Source organism: Perognathus longimembris, chromosome 10 (assembly GCF_023159225.1).
Source record: "Perognathus longimembris pacificus isolate PPM17 chromosome 10, ASM2315922v1, whole genome shotgun sequence".
Lineage (NCBI taxonomy): Eukaryota > Metazoa > Chordata > Mammalia > Rodentia > Heteromyidae > Perognathus > Perognathus longimembris.
Genome location: NC_063170.1, coordinates 35,829,799 through 35,835,858, shown reverse-complemented (window position 1 = coordinate 35,835,858; position 6,060 = coordinate 35,829,799). Strand labels below are relative to the sequence as shown.

The following is a 6,060-nucleotide window of genomic DNA, read 5'->3' as shown; positions in this document are numbered from 1 at the left end:
TTCTCCAAAGAAGAAATAAGAATAGGCGATAGACACATGAAGAAATGTTCAACATCTCTGGCCATAAAAGAAGTGCAAATCAAAACAATATCGAGATTCCACCTCACCCCAGTTAGAATCGCTATTATCAAGAAAACTAATAACAGATGCTGGTGGGGATGTTGCCAAAAGGGAATGTTACTATACTGTTTGTTGGTGGGAATGTAAACTTGTTCAACAACTCTGGAAAGCAGTCTAGAGGTTCATAAAAAGACTAAACAGAGTAATTTGGCTGCTGGGCATTTATCTAATTGATCACAAGTAAGGCCACACTTAAGCTATCAGCACAATCATGTTCATTACAGAACTGTTTAGTATAGCCAAGACATGGAATCAACCCAGATGCCCCTTAGCAGATGAATGGATCTAAATAGCTCTATCACATTTTCTTGATCCATATATATGTATATATATATATACACACACACACACACACATGCATACATATATGTTAGAATTCTATGCTTCCATCAGAAAGGATGATATTGTGCCATTTGTAAGGAAATGGAATGACTTGGAAAAAGTTATATGAAGTGAAGTAAGCCAGACCCCTTGTGTAACTAGAATGTGCCTATAAATCTCCAAGTAAACACACTGGATGATAAAAGACAAAAAAATACAGGCGAGGAATATGGCTTAGTGGTAGAGTGCTTGCCTTGCATACAAACCCTGGGTTTGATTTCCCGGCACCACGTATATAGAAAAAGCCAGAAGTGGCATTGTGGCTTAAGAGCTAGAGTGATAACCTTGAGCAAAAAGAAGCCAGGGACAGTGCTCAGACCCTGAGTCCCAAACCCCAGGACTGGCCAAAAAAAAAAAAAAAAAAAAAAAAAAAAAAAAAAAAAAGACAAAGTACACTTTGACATGATAAATTATACAGGACTCTAGACATTCACCAGTGAGAACAAAGGAGGATATTCTCAGGAGGGGATCACAAAGGCTCAGTAGGTATGTCCATATGATCATACAAAATGTTTATCGAAATGAACTCCAAGAAATGGGAACAAGAGGGTTTTTTTTTTGTATTTTGCCTTTTGTTTTTTGTTTCTCCTTTTTTTTTTTTTTTTTGCTGTTTTTGATTTCTGTACCTTTTGTCTTGTGTGTAAGTTTATCTGTTTGGGGCGGGTAAGCAGGAGCACAGAAATGGTGGGACAAAGGGTTAAGAAATGCAGCAATGATACTCACTAGACACTATGTTGAAAATGAACTATACAACTTGGGGATGGGAGTCAGGAGGGAAAAACTGGCAGAAAAGGAGGGAAGAGGTGACACTGTTCAAATAGAAATGTACTTATTACCTGACTTATGGAACTGTAACCTCTCTGTACATTACCTTTACAATAATAATAAAATAATAACTAAAATAAATCAAAATTAAAATCAGTTAATTTTAAATCAATACATTAAATCATAATTTAAAATTTCAAATATAATTTAAGATTAATATTTACATTATAATTGAAATTTAAGTCATAAATATAAATTTAAAAGACTTCTCAGAAGCAGAAGAAAATGGATGGACCTGAACAAATCATGTTGAGTGAGGTAAAATAAGCTCAGAGAGACAAGAAACAGGTATTTTCTCTCATATGTGAAAGGTATATGTAAAATACACTGGGACATGATAAATTATGCAATACTCTAGACATTCTTACACAGTGAGACTAAACAGAGGATACACTTAGGAGAGGAACATATAGGCAAGATGCCTATATATTTCTGAACATGTAAAATAATATTTATCAAAATGCATCTCAGGAAGTGGAAACAGAGGTTTATTTGTTTATTTTCTGCTGTTGTTGGTGAAGAGTTTTTGTTTGTTTGTTTTTTGGCTTTTGTACTTTCTTTTTTTTTTTGTCTTATTTGTTTATCTGCCTTGGAGGGGGTAAGGGAGCATAGAAATGGAGGGACAAAGGGTGAACAAATGTATCAGTGGTACTCAGTCCACACTGTGTTGAAAATCAATTATATAACTTGTGGGTGAGGATGGGAGGGGGGAAATTTGGAGAGAGCAAAGAAAGGGGTGACATCATTGCCCAAAAAGAGATGTGCTTATTACTTGACTTACAAAATGGTAACTCTTTTGGACATTATCTTTTTTTTTTTTTTTTTTTTTTGGCCAGTCCTGGGGCTTGGACTCAGGGCCTGAGCACTGGCTTCTTTTTGCTCAAGGCTAGCACTCTGCCACTTGAGCCACAGCGCCACTTCTGGCCGTTTTCTGTATATGTGGTGCTGGGAAATTGAACCCAGGGCCTCATGTATACTAGGCAAGCACTCTTGCCACTAGGCCATATCCCCAGCCCCGACATTATCTTAATAACAATAAAAACTTAGAAATAATTTAAAAATTTTAATTTAAAGGATTCAAGAATACATTTGCTCTATAATGAGAACATTACAGATGAAACTTAAGTTTTTTTTGTTTGTTTTTTTTCTAATTTGAATTAGGTTTTATTTTGGATTTAAACAAAAAATATGGAACGCTTCACGAATTTGCGTGTCATCCTTGAGCAGGGGCCATGCTAATCTTCTCTGTATCGTTACAATTTTAGTATATGTACTGCTGAAGCGAGCACGAAACTTGTTTTTTGAGTCCTCTCACTTCCCTCAATTATGGGTCACCACTCTGACAGACTTGTAACATAATTTTGAAGAGGCTCATTCTATAGATGTGTGTGTACATCAAAAACACATGTTTTGTGGTATGTGGACAGAAATGGAACACATACTGTATCTGTGATTATGTCAACTTATTTTATGCTGTAGTACATTTTTGTATTAATTCCTGTTGAGACTAGTGAAATTTATAGTTACTGATAATCCTCTTTGGAATCTTGTAAGTTGGTGGCTGTCTACGGACATGGCATAGGAAAAATAGTGGCTGGGAACAGTTTACATATGTGGAGAGCTTATTGCTAACCAGTCACTATGTAAGTCTCACATGGATTGTCCTGTAATCTTGAGAATACCACAGTGGGGAACACTGTTTTAATCATCGTTTCACAGCTGAGGGAATCTAAGGCACTGAGAAATTAGGTAATTTGCCTAAGGTCACGCAGGGATGGAGTTATGTGAGATTTGAAATTTGATAGTGCACCACAGAGCCCATGATCCCTTGCCTTTCTTACCTATGGTTTCTGGGACTTTAGATGCTGAATACAGCCTATGAGGCAGCGGGTGATTGGATGATTCTCTTAAGCAGTTGGGAGACTAGTTTGTGTATTCATCATTTCAGTGATTTGGCAAACACCTGTTGAGCACTCTGGTGTGCCAAGTTTTCTTCTGCTGGTCCCCAGCAACATAGCACTGAGTTAGCCACATGGCCTTCCTTTTTACCTCATGAAGTTCACAGTGATAGAAGGTAACACTGAGTAAGCACCTCTGTAAGGTATGATATCTGTACCTGCTAGGACCGGAATTTTGTTTCTTTCTTTTTCTTGCGTATCAGATGGCATTTGTTAAACTGCAGCCAGTTTTCACATGGATCCATTGGCAGAGTCAGAAAGAATATTCCCTTCTCTAGTGACAGTGTTGCCTGCTGTCTGTGTTGTGTCTGTAGAGACAGAAGGAAGCCTCCCAGCAGTATGTCCTGAATGCTGGTGTTTTATCCGTACTCACTGCCCAGCCACAATATGGCAGATTTGCTATTCATCCAGCTCAATCATCATTAGCATAATGGGCTCTGGTGCCCACCCAGATGTGGCGGGTGGTGTCCTCTGCTGATTACGAAGATTACAGACCAGCATTTCAGGAAGCTGCTCTTACTTCCTGTCCTCATATCACTTCTATGGCTTGATTTTTCAGCTCAAGTGTTAAGAAAGAGCCAATGGAAAGGTTCTTTTATTTAATATATCTTGTACAATGATGAAAGATAATCACGGTGTCCGCGGAAATTTTTCTTTGAAAATCAGAACAGTTAAGGACAATAAATCACTTGGCTTTGAACTCTTAAGATTTGTTAGTTATCCAAACCAGTAACTTAGATGAAGGGTGTGCTTAGCTCTTCTCCTTTTTTGGCACTACAGTAATCTGCTCATAGGATGAATAAAGGGTTAATGTTTTATCTTTTTCTCTTAAAAATGACACCGCAACCCAGTGTATCAGCCATGTAGTCTAAAGAGAATCCATGGAGTTCAGCATGGCTAGTGGTGGCATATACGTTGTTGTAATGGTTGTCTGTCTGTCTAGCTAGCTGTCTATCTTTGTGCCAGTATTGGGATTTGAACTCATGGCCTCACACTCTTGCTTGGCTTTTTCTACTCAAAGCTAGTGCTTTACCCCTGAGCCACACCTCCATTTCTGCTTTTTGCTGGTTAATTAGAGATGAGAATCACAGAGACTTTTCTGCCCCAGATGGCTTTGAACATTGATCCTCATACCTCAGCCCCCTAAGTAGCTAGAGTTACAGCACCTGGATATTTATTTATGGACACCTGGGTAAATTCATTTTAACCTTTATGTTTTAGTTAGTTGAGCCCCAAATTACCAGGCTCTCACAGCATAAATACTACATTTTAACAGAGATACTACCCTTTTAAGAAAATGTCTTTTCCTTTTGATACATATAAGAAGAAAAAGAAATACATATAGATGTAGATATGTAGAAAGCTTATCTTTTTCCCTCTCATAGGTTAGAACCCAGTTGTACTTTGAGGAGTTTAAATTTTCAGACTGACCTAATGTCTTTTGAGTTTTAACTTTAGTGTGCTGTTAGCAAAAAAGCAGCTTCCTCATTCAAAGTGGGAGGAAAATCTAAAGACTTACAAAATACTCAAAAGCTTCCTTGGATATCAAATAGCTCTCAAAGAAAGCATTTGATAAATGAAGGACAGAGGAATTAGAAAAAATATGGGCTAATTTTTCTTCATGTACAGTCATATTTAAAAGCAGTAGGAAAAAGTACTTAGGTCCCAGGAATTGAGACTTCCATCAGTGATTTGCATGTTTTTGGTTCTTCCCAAACTCAGAAAATTGTCTGATTTGGCCTGAGCTCTGTAAAAGAGAAGAGTCCTCTTACCATGCTTTTACCATGGTGAATGGAATTAACCAGACAGATTTTGGAGCATGAGATTTTCAAGAAGTGTCTAGTAAGTGAAATTGGATGATGTGCTAGCTGCTGTCAACTATACATTTACAGGTATCTTTCTGCCATTTTTTCAGATAACTGAAATGGAAAATAAGATTAAGAGAAATGAGAGGGATTATCAGAGTTCTTTGAAGTCTTTTAAGAGGGTAGATTTACTGCATTTATGTAGTTTGGAGTTTAATCTTGTCTGTCTGTAGTTACCTTTGCCATCTGGAGAGAGAATGAGGTGTCCAAAAGTGGGGTTTATAGTTATGGAGAACAGAGAAATTCCTTATTGCATTGCCCTATCTTCAGAAACCTGGAGGGCCAAACAAAGCAAAATGAATGATGGCAGTAGTTGACGAGACCATATTAAGGGACAAAATTCAAGGTTAGAGAGAGTGATGTTGGCAGTCAGGGCCCACAGTTCTTTACTTTAGATTATAGTTGGGAGAGAATATAATTAGGGTAAAGGAAGGTGATGGCACAGGGTGGCATTCAGTCTAGGTAAGCCTTCACTATGTTTCAGTTACCCTAGATCTATGACAAGCTTACTGCAGGGTCACTTCGGTGACCTTTGGTACTCAGCATCCCAATCAGAACAACTGTGGACACACTTACATGATAGCAGGCTTTATAGGAGAGTGGAGAAGCTAGAAACATCTTGTTTTTAGTGCTAATTCTCAGGTTTATCCTAAGCAAGGACAACAGATACTTTAATCTCAGTAGTTGGTACATACATTTACACGGAATTTGGGGCAAATATAACTTCACTACCATGGTAATTTAGTCACTAGGGTTAAGAATGAGGTCAGTGGGAAGAAAATGCTAGTTCATCAAGAGACACACATTGTGGTTTCTGTCCAGATATCCTAATGGGACATTACCACTCAAATAACAGAAGTTTGGAAATCACTACTTTTTCATACTCACTCTAGCATTCTCAGATTGTTTTC

The 6,060-nt window shown here is 37.8% G+C and overlaps 1 protein-coding gene and 1 non-coding gene across 2 annotated transcripts in view; one reads left to right on the top strand and one right to left on the bottom strand.

The window, feature by feature from the left end:
- The window catches only part of Cacna2d3 (calcium voltage-gated channel auxiliary subunit alpha2delta 3), a 929,381-nt gene that overhangs the window by 172,805 nt on the left and 750,516 nt on the right, over positions 1 to 6,060 (top strand). The gene's annotated exons all lie outside the window — the stretch shown is intronic.
- Positions 2,509 to 2,615, bottom strand: LOC125358917. The gene has a single exon (XR_007212436.1). It is a non-coding gene; the product is annotated as a U6 spliceosomal RNA (small nuclear RNA).